This window comes from Citrus clementina, unplaced genomic scaffold, assembly GCF_000493195.1.
Source record: "Citrus clementina cultivar Clemenules unplaced genomic scaffold, Citrus_clementina_v1.0 scaffold_4, whole genome shotgun sequence".
NCBI lineage: Eukaryota > Viridiplantae > Streptophyta > Magnoliopsida > Sapindales > Rutaceae > Citrus > Citrus x clementina.
In genome coordinates, this window is record NW_006262274.1 from 18552105 (window position 1) to 18567665 (window position 15561).

The following is a 15561-nucleotide window of genomic DNA, read 5'->3' on the forward strand; positions in this document are numbered from 1 at the left end:
TTTCCAGAACAAGAACTATTAACTGAAGTGCTGAAATAACACTGAGATAGCATGGACACAGGCTTATTTATTGAGCTCTGAGATAGAAAAGAGGTAAATGTAGATTGTGATGATGAACTCAGCTGCAATTTGTATAAACCTTTCTCAGCAATACCCAGTAGCAGAATTTTCCCTTTCAGTATATCCTTCACAAAGCAAACAGAACCAAGGAATTCAACAGATAAGTCATTATCAGTGGTCAGTCTAGAAACACTTATTAAATTCTTTGTAATAGATGGAACAAGCAGTATATCTTTAAGTGCAATGCATGTACTTGCATATTGTATTTTAGAGCTTTGAATTGTAAGATTGGCATTACCAACATGTGTGATTGACAAACCTTTACCATCACCAATGATAAGCTTGTCATTACCTCTAAACTCATTGCTGACATGCATATTTGCCATACTATTTGTTAGATGATGTGTAGCTCCACTGTCAAGGTACCATCCTTCATCTGTTGGTCCTTCAAAGTTAGCAGCATAAGCAGCTCCAGCTCCACTCACAGGTGAGCTCATTGAGTCAGATATGTATGAAGAATATGGTGTATTATACACGTGAGGTATCCCTGAATAATCAGCTGCAGCAGGCCATGAATCTTCAGTAGGTGCATTAAAATATGTCATATAGGCTGATCTCTGATTTCTTCCTCTTTTCATGTGTTGAGGTATATAATTTTCTTCAAACCTATGCCAACATTCTACTGCTGTGTGTCCAGATTTAAAACAGATCTGACAAACAACAGTCTGTTCCTCATTACCATCAGAATTCGACAAACCAGAATTAACACTATATTGTCCTCTCATGAATTGTGCCTGCTTATTATTGTTTCCAATCATTTGACCTCTGCCAAGATTATTACCAAGATTTCCAGATCCAGAGGGAAAGCCTCTTGGATGAGAATTGATAAACATTCCTCTTCCAGTATGAAAATTGTTTCTTCCAAATTGATTTCCACCATGAAATCCTCCATTATATCCACCTCTTCGAGCACTACCTCTTGTTTGAGCATAATAAGCATTCATCATACCATAGCCATTATTATTATGAGAAACATTAGCAAGATTTGCATTGAACATCTGTTTTTCATTTAGACTCTGTTCTAATCTTGTTTCATGCGTGAGCAGCAATGCATAGGAATCATCAAAATCTAGCTTACTAGCAGTAATGAAAGTTGCTAAATCTAGATAGCCTGGTCCAAGACCATTAAGGATCTGTTGTAACAGATCTTTGTCAGAAACTGGACTACCAGCACAGGCTAATTTATCTGCTATTTGTTTCATTTTCAAACAATAATCTTCTACATTTAGTGAATCTTTTCTCAAAACACTCATCTCATATTTGAGTTGAAGAACTCTAGCTTCAGATTTTGCACCAAACTTTTTCTCCAATGTTTTCCACACATCATATGCAGTATTACAAGAATGAACATGACTGAGAATACCTTCAGTGATTGAGCTTAATAGCCAGCTTAGTAATGTCTGATCCTGTGACCTCCAGATTATATATTCTGGATTTTCAACTTGTTGTGTAACTCTTCCCATTGTTTCAGCATAGCTTCCTGAAGTAAGAAATTGAGTAGGTGCTGCCTTTTCTCCATTGATGTAGCCTTCAAGTCTGTTTCCTCTTATAGAAGCTAATACTTGATTTCGCCAGAGCATATAATTGGATCTATCCAATTTGATTGGCGTAATGAATGAGAAGGTAGTTTGTATTGATTGATTCATGTTTGTTGTGTTTGGATTTGTGTTTAAATTGCTTGAGCTTACCATATTTCTGGCTCTGATACCATGTAAAAATGAGTTGCAAATACTGTTTGGTTACTGAGAAACAGAGAGAAAATTGATAAATATTCTAGATCTTATTATTTCATTAATTACAAATGAGTAAATCACAAGTCTTTATACTTGCATTTCATTAGTAAAAGCTATTAACGAAACTGATCTGTATTAACTAACTAATACTAACTAACTAATCACGCGAACTCTCATTGCTGCATAACAGAATCAGCTGACTCAGCATTGTTGACGTGGCATTGCTGACGCACCTTAGCTTCTGACTTCTTCTCTCTTCTCAGCTCAGCACAATGAGCTTTCTTCACAAACCAGAGTTATAGGATGGCTCAAGATTTCTTCAATGCACATATTACCCCTTTACAGGTAATTATAATTAATTAAGTTCTCGATTACCATTAATTTTATTTTATTTTTTTCCATTAATTTCTAGAAATTAAGATTTATTAGAACTCTAAAGTTAAATTCTGATTAAAATTTTAATTTTTAACGTACACATTCCTCTTTATAATTATGACCGTACGTAATTTTATAGCAGAGGATAATTCCTACCCATTAATTAAGCTAACCCACACGCCCATGGAACAATGAAGAAGTAGCTAATAAAGTAAAAACACTGTATTAGATTCGGAAAACCAAGTTTCAAATCTTCTTTTCAAAAATATTCTTCGTCTTTATCTTTATTGCGTGCCTTTGTGCTTTTTTTTTTCTATTTATTTATTTTTCTTGTTTACAGTCTGGATGTTGTAAGCCTCCGACAGAGTGTGGTTACACATTTGTAAACCCAACATATTGGATAAGTCCAATTAACAACGCGGCGGACATGGATTGCCTACAGTGGAGCAATGACCAAATGCAGCTTTGCTATAATTGTGATTCATGCAAAGCAGGATTACTTGCTAATCTGAAAAAGGAGTGGAGAAGAGTAGATATCATATTACTCGTTACTCTTGTTGCTTTGATATGGGTTTATCTGATTGGATGTTGTGCTTTTAGGAACGCCAAAACTGAAGACCTCTTTCGCAAGTACAAGCAAGGCACTTACACGTAATTGTTAGCTGCACGTAAACTCTCTTTGATAGTAATATTAATGTGTAATTAGGGACTGGCTTGAATTGTTATTTTGATAATTTTATGAATTTTTTGTTTAAGATCCGTCTTCTTGGTTACTTACATTTGGTTAAATTATGTGTGGGGTTTGATTTGATGACGACATAATCTTGAGTTGTGCGTGCGTGATTTGTGGAGGGCGCCGAAAGTAGGTGGCTTTTGAATATTTGCTTTTTAAGGAGAAGGGATTTCGCACTTCCGCTCCCTGCTTGCTCGCATAGGGCATTAATTGTAGCTTTGAAAAAAGTTCTGCTTCAGCATGCGCAAAAGTCAAAGAAATGGGACATGTGCTCATGCATTATGCAGCCAGCATATGGGTGATAGCAGACGTATTTAATCTTTTAGTCTTTGTTGACAACTCAGCCTCTCTCTCTCTCTCTCTCTCTCTCTCTCTCTCTCTCGCTGTGTCTCTGCGTCAGGGATCTGATTTGTGGGAAGATAGATATCGGTTTAAAAGGTTTTCATATGCATCCTTGGAACTTTGTAAGGTTTACATGGAAATTTCTTCCTCTTCCAGTGGCCGTCGAGAACTCTTTGCTGCTGAGATGCACCTGAAGAACGTCCTTAAACAAGTAAAACACCTTATAATTCGATATTTAAGACACTTACAGTTGGTTTAAAGATTGCATTTTCCGTTTCTGTTTTTGACTGGTTCAGGGTAAAACTTTTTCTCACTGTGTTAGAGTGCATTTCTGTTATTATATAGTACCTGTCAAAATTTTCCATTCCAATTAGTTACAGAGTGAATTCTGTAAGGTGTGGCGCCCCCTTGAAGGCCAGGAGAGCCGTGTTTAGGGCTTATCACCCCTCCAAGGTGTAATCCCTTGTATCCCTGTAGCTTATACCAGAGGTCCGGAGTACTGCAGACTTGTGGAGATACGGGGCTATGAGTTTCCATCTTTCGGACATCACAACACTTGTTCTGGAGAAATTATGGGTTTATTTCAGAACAGAGGAAGGTTACTTCATTAAGAGGAATGAGAGATTTACAATACACTAGATTTAGGCTCCAAGACTCGATGCCTAGATACAAACCAAGGGTTCCCTTTTATAGGCACAAGGGAACCACTATTACACACTGTAGTCATTATTGATCCTTATCTCTAAGGAATCTATTTTACAACTCACTCCTTACTTTATGTCACACTCATACTCTCATCCTTATCACAAAGGATGGTACACAATACATACGAATACAAATACATATATTATTATTATTAGAGATACAAATACATATATTATTATTATTAAATATACAAATACATATACGAATACAAAGGATGGTACACAATACACTCTGATAATAATAATATATGTATTTGTATTCGTATGTATTGTGTATCATCCTTTGTGATAAGGATGAGAGTGTGAGTGTGACATAAAGTAAGGAGTGAGTTGTAAAGTAGATTCCTTAGAGATAAGGATCAATAATGACTACAGTGTGTAATAGTGGTTCCCTTGTGCCTATAAAAGGGAACCCTTGGTTTGTATCTAGGCATCGAGTCTTGGAGCTTAAATCTAGTGTATTGTAAATCTCTCATTCCTCTTAATGAAGTAACCTTCCTCTGTTCTGAAATAAACCCATTTTGGTATCAGAGCCATATTTCCCAAAAGGAAACCCCTGGGTGTGCAACAATATTATGCTCTGTGGTTGCCGAAACACTTCGGATCCTCCACATCAGAAAGTTGTTGAATACTGATCTACCTGTCAAAATTTTCCATTCCAATTAGTTACAGAGTGAATTCTGTAAGGTGTGGCGCCCCCTTGAAGGCCAGGAGAGCCGTGTTTAGGGCTTATCACCCCAAAGAAAACCCTTTGTTTTCTCTTAGCCATGGAAAACTCAAACAGTAATAGATCTGGAAACCAAACAGTTTCTGACCAAGGATCCACTTCGGCTATCAGAGTTCTAACTGATAGTTCACCCTCTATAAACTTCCATTACGAAACCCAAGAGGATGAAAGCAGTGAGAGAGCGGTTCAGTCCTTTAGACTTGATCCGTTAGATCCCTATAGATACTACCATATCAATTCTACTCTTAATCAATTAAGAGCCATAATTCCTATTAGACAACCCAAGCTTAAAACCATCTATAAATCCTCTGAGATTACTGTCCAGTTCATCTCCTCCAGTTCTAAAGAAACATACCTTCCTATAATCTCTACCAATGAGGTTACAAGGTATAAGCTACAGGGATACAAGGGATTACACCTTGGAGCAATCTAGATAGGAATACAACCATTGTTCCTAGCTGGAAAAGATATCACATGCTTCATTGCCATCCTTGACACTAGATGGCAAACTTTTGAGAAAGCCTTGATCACTGCTGTCGAAGCAGGACTCAACCAAGGTCATGTTGTTCTCCAAGTTGAACCCAACTTCACCCTTGACATACACAAGCCATTTCTCACAGATGCCATTAAGGTATTAATTCAGGTCAATGGTCTAACCATAAAACCTGATGAATCTGCCTTGGCAATTCACCACACCATGACCTATAAAGTCCAAACCCATCTGTTCTCTATGAGCAGCTCTGGCAGGCCCATTACCAGATTTCTTGCTGGTGATGGCAGAGTCTTTCAACCTCGGACTTATAGGCAAAATCAGCTCATTTTTCTACCTCAATGGATCAATGAGTATGAAAAAAACAGCAAGCCTCAACAAATCCATGAGGTTCCAAAGATAAGCCGGTTACAAGAAGGAAGGGTATCAGTCTCTTTTCCCACTGAGACTAAAGCCCTCTATCCATGTGAAAAATGCCAGCTTGAAGGAAGGCATCCCTCCTTGTGCACTCATATGCCAAGAAGAATCACCTCCTGCAGAATCATGGGTCCAATTAACATGATCACCACTCCGGATCTTGATAATGAATTCCTCAAGGATATTCCTGGAGGAATGTATGTTGCCAAATGGGTAATACAAAAAACCAACCCAACTGAATTTGGCCCAATTGAGAAGGCGATCAACTGGTCAAACATCAATGCTGTTGAACAGAACCAAGCGTTGGGAGACATCATGGTTACCCAACAGCAAATTCTTGCTGACTTAGCTGTTATCAGAAAACAGCTAAAGAAAACCAGAAAACAGCATAAGGTGACTACCCAGCAGTTTTCCCAAATGCATGACAGTGCCTCCAGATCTATCAACATGATCGTAATGACCGGAGCTGCAGATGAGGACGGAATGAGAAGAACCAGAGAAAGCTATCAAAGGACAAAAGTGTCCAGGCACTGGAAGAGCAAGCCCACAAAGCCATGGCATGTCTGGGAAGAAAATGCATCTGGCAACTGTCAAAAGGCATTTTGGAGAAGCTATGCTCCACCTCCACAATATCCATGGCCCACTAAGGCTACAGGATGGGATGAGGATAAAGATACGGATACTGAAACAAGTATCTCCTCTGATGACCAGATCCCTCTTATACCAATTCTTATGCAAAGAGCAAATCCTCCAAATCCATTCTATGTGGATACTCGAGCTAGATTTGCAGCATCCACACCAACACAGGGTCAAACCTCTGATCCTACAAGACAAGAGCAAACTCAACACCCATCAGGAACAACCCAGTTCACTGCCCCAGAATTCGCTAATCCTGCTGCCCAACCAGAAGCATCTGGAGTAGAATCCACAAATCAAGAAGACAGGGCACCACATATTGATGAGGTAAATCAGGGAGACGAATGGGAAACCCGTGTCCAACTTGGGCATTCTACGACGGGAAAAATGTTCTGGAACATCGATAGAATGAAGCCAAAAGAAATATTGGCTTACTTTGAAAAGATGGTAGCTTGGTATGAAGGAGAATGCCAACGAACTCCCCAGTTGAGCAGAAGATCGGCAGCAATGAGACTTGTTGCAGGATTCGTTGGATCATTGAGAAGATGGTGGGGAAGAAAGCTCAGCAGAGAACAAAAGGAATTCATACTCAGCAGAGAAGACCCTTGTGGAAGCTTGGTAGAAAATCTATCCTTGGATTTTCTCGGCCAACACACAAGAGAAGAAGAAGTAGCTGAAAAACAATTTCTCCAGAACAAGTGTTGTGATGTCCGAAAGATGGAAGAGTACTACCTAGAGCAAGAAAGGTTGTACTACATCTTTGACAAACAAACTGACACCATCCACAGAACATTCGTGCTAAACATGCCAGGCCCAGTAGCGGAAATGATGGAGGCTAAATTCAAAGCTGATGCAATTGTTGATTTAGCACAGCTTAGCCTTGCTCAGCTCTATCAGATATCTATGGAGCTGATCCAAAGTCATTGCAGATCTCAAGACTTAAGAAGGCACATGAAGCAGATTGAGAAATCCTCTCTGCAAAAATTCTGTAATGAGGAACCAAACAAATTTGGTTGCCACCATACAGACAAAATGTGCTCTTGCAAGAACAACAGGCAGAAAAGGCCAAAGAAACCCTGGAAGCCCTACAAAGGAAAGAAATACCGTTTCATCAAAAAACGAAAACAAAAGAAAGGCTCGGGGAGATGTTTCATTTGCGGAAAGAAAGGTCACTATGCCAAACAGTGCAAATCCAAGAAAAGACTTCCAGCAAAACTTCTCCAGATGATCCAGCAGGAAGATTTTGATGATGACATCTATACCTGGTCAGATAGCCCTACGGTGTTGTATACACAATGGATAAATATCCTCTTTCAGACGACGATGATACAGATTCTCTTTCTAGCACTGACAGTGATTCTGATGATGATCCTGTCATGACCATCCATGAGCCTCTCCAAGCTAACCTGGCAATGGCCCCTGCCTCTCTCTTCAGACCACATATAAAGGTTATCCTCAACCCATCTGAGGATAAACAGGTAGCACTCACTGCTCTTATTGACACTGGAGCAATGTGCTCATTCATTCGAGAAGCTTGTGTTCCTTCCACCTTTTATGTTCCTACTAAGGTCTCGTTTGGCTCCGCTAGTGGAAGTAACTTCTCCAGTAAAAAGATTACCCGGCCTATAGAAATCCAGCCCTTTATGATAAGGCATGGCTTCTTTGCCTTTGATTATTCAGGCGAAGATATCTTGCCAGGCACCGACTTTTTAAGTCTGATTGCCCCTTTTGCCTTCTTTCCCGATGGCTTCTCTTATACCATTCGGAATCCTCACACGGGCACCACTAACACTTTCTGGGTACCCTGGGTTGAAAAACAATCCATTTTTGGGGAGGGTGGAAAACTACAAAATTACACCATCCATAAATATGAACCCCAAATTAAAGAACTCCTTGAATGCTGTGCAGAAGTGCCAAACCAGTTTTGGGCTAGAGAACAACATTTTGTGTCTCTACCATACAAGGATGGATGGACCATGCCTCACCAGACGGCCTCTCATCCAGGCATTCCTCATGACGAAGAACTATGCAAAACAGAGATCCAGGCTCTTATGGATCTAGAGCTCATCAGGCCCTCTAAGTCTCATTGGGCTAGCCCAGCATTTTATGTCAACAAGCATTCAGAACAGATACGTGGAAAAAAGCGATTGGTAATTCACTACAGAAAACTGAATGATTGCTTGCAGGACATAAGATACCCCATTCCACGGAGGACACACATTTTAAAACGCATTGCTGGTGCAAAAGTGTTTTCAAAGTTTGACATGAAGTCAGGCTTTTGGCAAATTGGGATTAAAGAAGAAGACAGACACAAGACAGCATTTGTGGTCCCCCACGGGCATTATGAATGGAATGTGATGCCTTTTGGCCTAAAGAATACACCGTCAGAATTCCAAAACAGAATGGATGAGGTGTACAAATCTATCTCAGGATTTTGCCTTATCTACATTGACGATGCTCTTATCTTCAGCAACAGTGAAGAAGAACATGCTGAACACCTGTCCCAATTCAAGGCACTAACCTATAAACATGGGTTAGCTTTGTCAGAATCCAAAATGAAGATAGGCCTTGATGAGGTGGACTTTCTAGGATTACACATCAAGCAGAGATTCATCATTCCTCAGCCACATATAGCTGAAAAAATATCCCAATTCCCAGACCAGCTGTCAACCAGAAAGCAGATCCACCAGTTCCTCGGGATAATCAACTATGCAGCAGACCATGTGCAGGATCTGTCAAAGATGACGAGAGTCAGATATCAAAGCACTTAAAGAAGAGTGCCCCACAATGGTCGGAAGACGCAACAAAAGCAGTGACAGACTTAAAGCAAAAGTGCCAGTCACTTCCACCATTAAAGATACCTGACAAGGGACAGCTCATCCTCCAGACAGATGCAAGTGACCATTATTGGGGAGCACTGTTGATAGAGGAATCCGAGGGAAACAGAAAAGTGTGTGGCTATAAATCAGGCCAGTTCAACGATGCTCAAAGCCACTACCCCTCCTCCAAAAAAGAAGTCTTAGCAGTTGTCAAAGGGATCAAAAACTTTCAATTCTTTCTTTCACTAACTCCCTTTGTGATTGAAACAGACTACAAATACCTACAGGGATTACTCAGGAGAAAAGAAGGAGAAATACCAGATCCACAGCTTGCAAGGTGGTCTGAGTCTCTCTCGAGATTCAAGTTTGAAGTAAAGCACATCAAAGGAGAATCCAACACTGTTGCGGATTTCCTTTCCAGACCGATCACCATGATCAAAAGAAGAAGCCTTCCAAAAAGATGGGACGAAGGCAGTTCTAGTGCTCACGCAGCCCGAGCACACTTTCTCAAAGATCTTAACATCTTCATTGCTTGGCTTCCTTCGGAAGTTCAAGATGACATCTTTGAGAAAGTCATCTGCCACAAAAGAGATCCAGAAGATCAAGCTCTGACATGGCGGGTATGGCAGCTCATGGCCATGCAGGAACACAGACCTGCCCATAACAAACAATGTCAAAGAGCTTTTGATCCACATCCAAATCCTGACCAGATGCATGAAACGGTCTTCAAGGTCGGTTGCACCTTCCACTATGTAATAGACGAGAACTCCAACTGGGGTCACTATGTTATCTGCGATATAACCCCTCAAGCCTATTACATAACTTGGTACTGGCCCAACATTTACCCAGTGGCAATCCTGTTTGAACCACATCTGATCCATACCAGCAGGAGATATGGGAAGGGAAGATGGTTCGACCGAATGTTCGCTCCTATCTTCGAAGACATCCTAACACTCCGGCTAATCAACGGATATCACATCACTCACTCTACTATAGTGATTGTGAAACTCACAGATATCTGGGGAAGATACAAGCAGCCTCTTGTGCAGGTGGTCCAGCATGACCTCAACCATGAAGAAATTGATTCCATGTGGACAGGCTGTTGGAATGCTAGAAAAGCTTTAGCTGAGGTATACGGAACTATTCCAATGTATAATACTCATAGCCCCGTATCTTCACAAGTCTGCAGTACTCCGGACCTCTACTACAGAGAGGAGATCAGGAATCTCAAGCTTCATGGAGAAGAAGATGAAGCAGCAGACTTGCAGCAGTGGTATAATGATTACCTCACTCGCCATGGCAGGCCAAAAGAAGTCACTTATCTGGACACTCCAGATATTGAAAGATGGAGGAACGAGCTTGAAGAAATGGCCCATTGGCTAGACCTCCAAGATTGGCCCCAACCTGAGTTAGACCCCCAGCCGGATAACATTGAAGATCCCATATGGCCAAATATGGGAGAAGATATGGATGCAGCATCCGAAGAACGATGGAACCACAGGTCAGGACGTAGCACACCAACAAGTGGCAACTCTGGACTATAGCGGAAGCTTAGTGGACCCTACAGTGGAAGCAATGGTGATAATAATATATGTATTTGCATTCGTATGTATTGTGTACCATCCTTTGTGATAAGGATGAGAGTGTGAGTGTGACATAAAGTAAGGAGTGAGTTGTAAAGTAGATTCCTTAGAGATAAGGATCAATAATGACTACAGTGTGTAATAGTGGTTCCCTTGTGCCTATAAAAGGGAACCCTTGGTTTGTATCTAGGCATCGAGTCTTGGAGCCTAAATCTAGTGTATTGTAAATCTCTCATTCCTCTTAATGAAGTAACCTTCCTCTGTTCTGAAATAAACCCATTTCATGGTTAGACCATTGACCTGAATTAATACCTTAATGGCATCTGTGAGAGATGGCTTGTGTATGTCAAGGGTGAAGTTGGGTTCAACTTGGAGAACAACATGACCTTGGTTGAGTCCTGCTTCGACAGCAATGAGAAGAAAATGCACTTTTTGGAATCTCAGGCTGAAGGATTTTTGGTGCTTTAACTAATCTCATTTGACAATGTAAATATATGGCTTCAATTTCTTTAAATGTAATAGCAAGTGTTGTTTTCGACCTCTGTTCTTTTATGCATTGCTTACATGCCGTGATTTCATTAACCTAAATTTAAGAACTGTTTGAGGGAAATACATCGAGGAGACCAGACGTGATGAGCAGGTGTTTGGTGGTGGAGTTCTGCGAGCAGGAATATTCTCCTCGTCCACGAATATGCCATTCGCGAGACCGAATTCATGTTAGAGGCATAAGGTCATTCCTGCTAAGGGTCGAGGCGAGGAGACCCGGTCAACGGCAGTTGGCAAGACGTGCCTTCCTATCCGAGAATCAAGGCACGAGGTCCATCTCCATTTGCCCACAATGACGACAATGGGGCATCCACATCCGAGGGTGGGGAGAATAACGGGCGTAAACTGCGGAAGATCGGGACTCAGAGGAAGCCTATAAAAAGGTAGCCAACAAAGGTAAAAGGGTTAGATTTTTTGCTATTTGAACTAAGAAAATAGAGAACTCGAAGGTCTGAGATTAGTGAAAAGCCATAAGATCCGTGGCAAGCATTCCCAGAACCTTCATATCTGACTTGAGCGTCGGAGGGTTTACGCCGGGAAAACAACCGGCGTGCTCTGACCTGTTTCTGTGGACGCAAGGATACTTAGAGAAGAAAGCGTACGAGGAGAGATCCTGATCGAGGTGAGGTTGATCGAGCAGACATCCTGGTCGTTGGAAGGTGTAACCAGAATCTCGCATCAACAAGAACAATTTCATATAATTTTTTTTCTGCTTTTCTTTTATCATTTAAAAACAATACTACGCACACACACACGCATATATTTCAGAAAGCATTTAAACAAAGCAACCGAACGTTGCTGGTTTCTATTATTACATCGACAACAATAAAGCAAAGAAGCAACTGAAAGTTATCTTCATATGAGAATGAAAGCTTTTCAGCAGCATAAACCTTTCACTATTCAATTCCAAACATGTTCCTCAACATGATAACAAATTCGTAGACCTTTTCTAGGTCTAGAAGGATCCTGGCAACAGTATCTCTTTGCATGCACTTGTTCATCCATGCTGAGAATTTGGGGCACTCATTCTCAAGCTTAAATCCCCCAAATTTCTCAACCGCGTAAAACCAACAAGTCAGTGGAATGGAAATGACATCAACGAATCCAAAGCTATCCCCGCCAAAGAAATCCTTCTCCCCTAAAGCGCCCTCAAGTTGCTTCAAAATCTCTATAAATTCATTCTTCGCGGTCTCTGGGACCTCGCCCTTGCTTTTCCATATGTTGCATACTGCATCGAATACCTGCCAAAAAAGTGGTGTCATCTTTTAAGTTCACATTTAGAAAGATACAAACATTTACACTTGAGAATTATAGACTGACCTTCTTGTCAATAAAATCTTGCCTTAGCTCTCTCATAAGCACAGGATGGGAGAAGTGGTGGCGAAGGCCAAGTCTCGTCAATGTAGTTAACTATAATAGTGGATTCACACAATGGTTTCCCATCGTGCAGCAAAACTGGGACTTTCTTGTAGATGGGTTTGATTTGAGCAACAGGTCACTCTTGCCCCCAAACAAGTTCTCAGCTCTGGCTTCATATTCAACTCCTTTCTCAGCCAATGCAATCTTTGCTCTCAAGCAAAATGGGCTAGCCCAACAATCCAAAAGAACAACCTCTCCCTTCGACATATTCACTTTCTTTGTTCTTGTTTCTTTTACTTGGTTGATAGTAATTAAACCTTGAGTATCAAGGTTGGCATTTATAAAGGATAAAAGATGAAATTCCCAAAGTTTGTGTCGCAATCAACGTTTGTTCGTTGGCACTTCCTTAAAGGATGTGGCATTATTCTTATCATTTCTTAGTTTTTGAAGCTAACTGTTTTACTTGGCTTTCAACATGCACAAGAACAAGTTTGTCTTGTGCATACGGAGTTTACTATGGACAAGCCGAATTGTAAGTAACCATTTACACTAATCAATCGGTATTGTCCAATGAAAATAAGTAATGTAAACTTATCAAAAAAAAAAGTAATGTAAAAAGTGTCTAGGATTTTGCCTAATATTTCTTAAAATAGGCTAATTAAGCCCAATTCTGGTGCTAGATTGGTTCAACTTTGAATCAAACTTGGAAACATTTTGCTTTAGATTATTATTATTAATTTAGAAGAGTCAAAAAGCTAAGAGTATCGTTGGTAAAGCTCAAACATGTGTAATATCACATATTACTTCTTTTTTTTTTTTATACAAGTAATATCACATATTACTAGTGAGTGAGTTTCATAAACTTTCCTATTGAAAAAGACACATTTTGGGTTGTAAATCCTAACACAATATTTATTCAGTTGTTGAGCCTGAAATATTACAGATATATCAAATATTATTTGATGTGGGCGCACAACCCTGCGTCTTCTTAATTAGGACAACCAATGAAACCCTGCGTCTTCTTACATAACTTGTATGTACACATTGGCGGGATATCCCAATTATGTACTCGTTTGTCTTCATGTGTTTTAAAAAAATCTATTGTAATGGATATATTGTAAATTTATCTAATTGCTTGTTATAATGCTTCTATTGCGGTGTTATTCGAGCTGTCATTTTCAGTTTTATTTTGTTTTTTCTTTAAACATAGTTAATTTGAAATCCATTACACTTGAATCATCAAATAAGTGATTCTCGAACATAATTGCTGTTGTTACTCGAATAAGAAAAGAAAACAAAGTATAGCTAAGATAAAAGCAAATGGAAATGAGAGCAACGTGATTTTGCAAAGAGAACTTCACACTATCATAAAACCAAAAACATTAAAATTTAAAACTTAAATAACAACACACCAAAGCCAAATAACGACCCACTAGAATCATGGTCCAAAGATTGTACCATGATCACAACATGAACTACAAAAAAATAACCAACACCTGAAAAGTAGGAACAGTTTGAAACTTTCAACTAAAGTGGGAAAGACCAGGATGGCACTGCATGCCCAGCCCACCAACATTAAATGCTTTTTTCCCTTATAATTTATCAGTCACATAATTTAGAGTGAAGACTTTAATGCTGTGTTTACTTGCTGGAGTGGGAGTGAGGAGTGTGGATTCCTCCCACTCCAGCGTTTACTTTCTCTGAATGGGAAGGGAGTGGGAATTCCACTCCGTGGGCCCCACCCATTTTTGGAGTGGGGAGTGGGAGTGGGACTCCCATATTCCCACTCCCACCTCTCCCTTTTTTACCCTTTTATTTTTTTAATTTAATTTAATTTAATATTTTATAATTAATAAAATAAAATAAATATTATTATATTTATTTGAATAATAATATTATATTTAACTAAATAATAATTTGCATTGATTCTAAGTTAAAATTATTTTAAAATAATATTATTATATTAATAGAGAATTAATAAATATAATATTATTATATTTATTTTAAAAATAATAGTACTATATTTATTTAATATTAATAAATAGTTTATTCTAAGAAAATATTAATTTTGTACTAAATAATATTATATTATTATTTTATATAATAATAAATTTAATATAATTATATTAAATAAAATAAGGTTTCATTTTGTATTAAAATTAATAATTTATTGTTGATAATTAAGAATATTAATAATTATAATAAATTTACAAATATAATAAAATAAATATTATTCATTAAATATATTTTTTATTAGTTTTGTAATTAAAAATTATAATTCTTTAAATAAGAATAAAATTGTAATTTGAAACTATTTACTCCCAATCCAAGACAAAGTAAACACATAAATTGGATTTTGATCTCTATTCCATGCTTCCATTCCAGTGTAAGTAAACAACCTACTCTCACTCCCACTCCACACTCTCAATCCTAGGATTTCCACTCCTCAGGATTCCCAATCCAATCCAAAAAGTAAACGCTACCTAAAAGCAAATAAATGAATTGGCTGAATCTAGCTAGGATGCCAGGATGGGCACGGATCCACAGATAACAAGTAACAGTCTTTAAATCTTCTGTTGTAAGTTCTTACGCCCCTTTTTTTTTATACGACGAACCCCCGATTCTACCCTCCAAAATCAACAATAGAGAATTTAGTCTTAGCCTCTCAAGATGCACTCAAACCTAAGGATGGCAATGGATCAGATCTGACCCAAGATCCATGTGATCCAAATCCAATTGGATCGAATTTGGGTCGGATTAAAATAGATTTGGATCGGATTTGGATATCGATGCGTGGATCTAAGGCGGATCTGGAGCAAATTCAGATTTATCTTAATATCTATATCCAAATCCATATCCACTCACCATTTAATGTAATTTTATTTTAAAAAATTCTTAACAATTATGTAATTATAAATGATGATAAAATTTATTCATTAGCATGTATTTAAGAATCTTAAAACTTAAAGGTACTTAA

General features: G+C 38.8%; 1 protein-coding gene and 1 pseudogene across 1 annotated transcript in view; one reads left to right on the forward strand and one right to left on the reverse strand.

The window, feature by feature from the left end:
• The window catches only part of LOC18044937 (tetratricopeptide repeat protein 27 homolog), a 57122-nt gene that overhangs the window by 9911 nt on the left and 31650 nt on the right, over positions 1-15561 (forward strand). The window lies entirely within an intron of this gene.
• Positions 12112-12873, reverse strand: LOC18044933 (annotated as a pseudogene).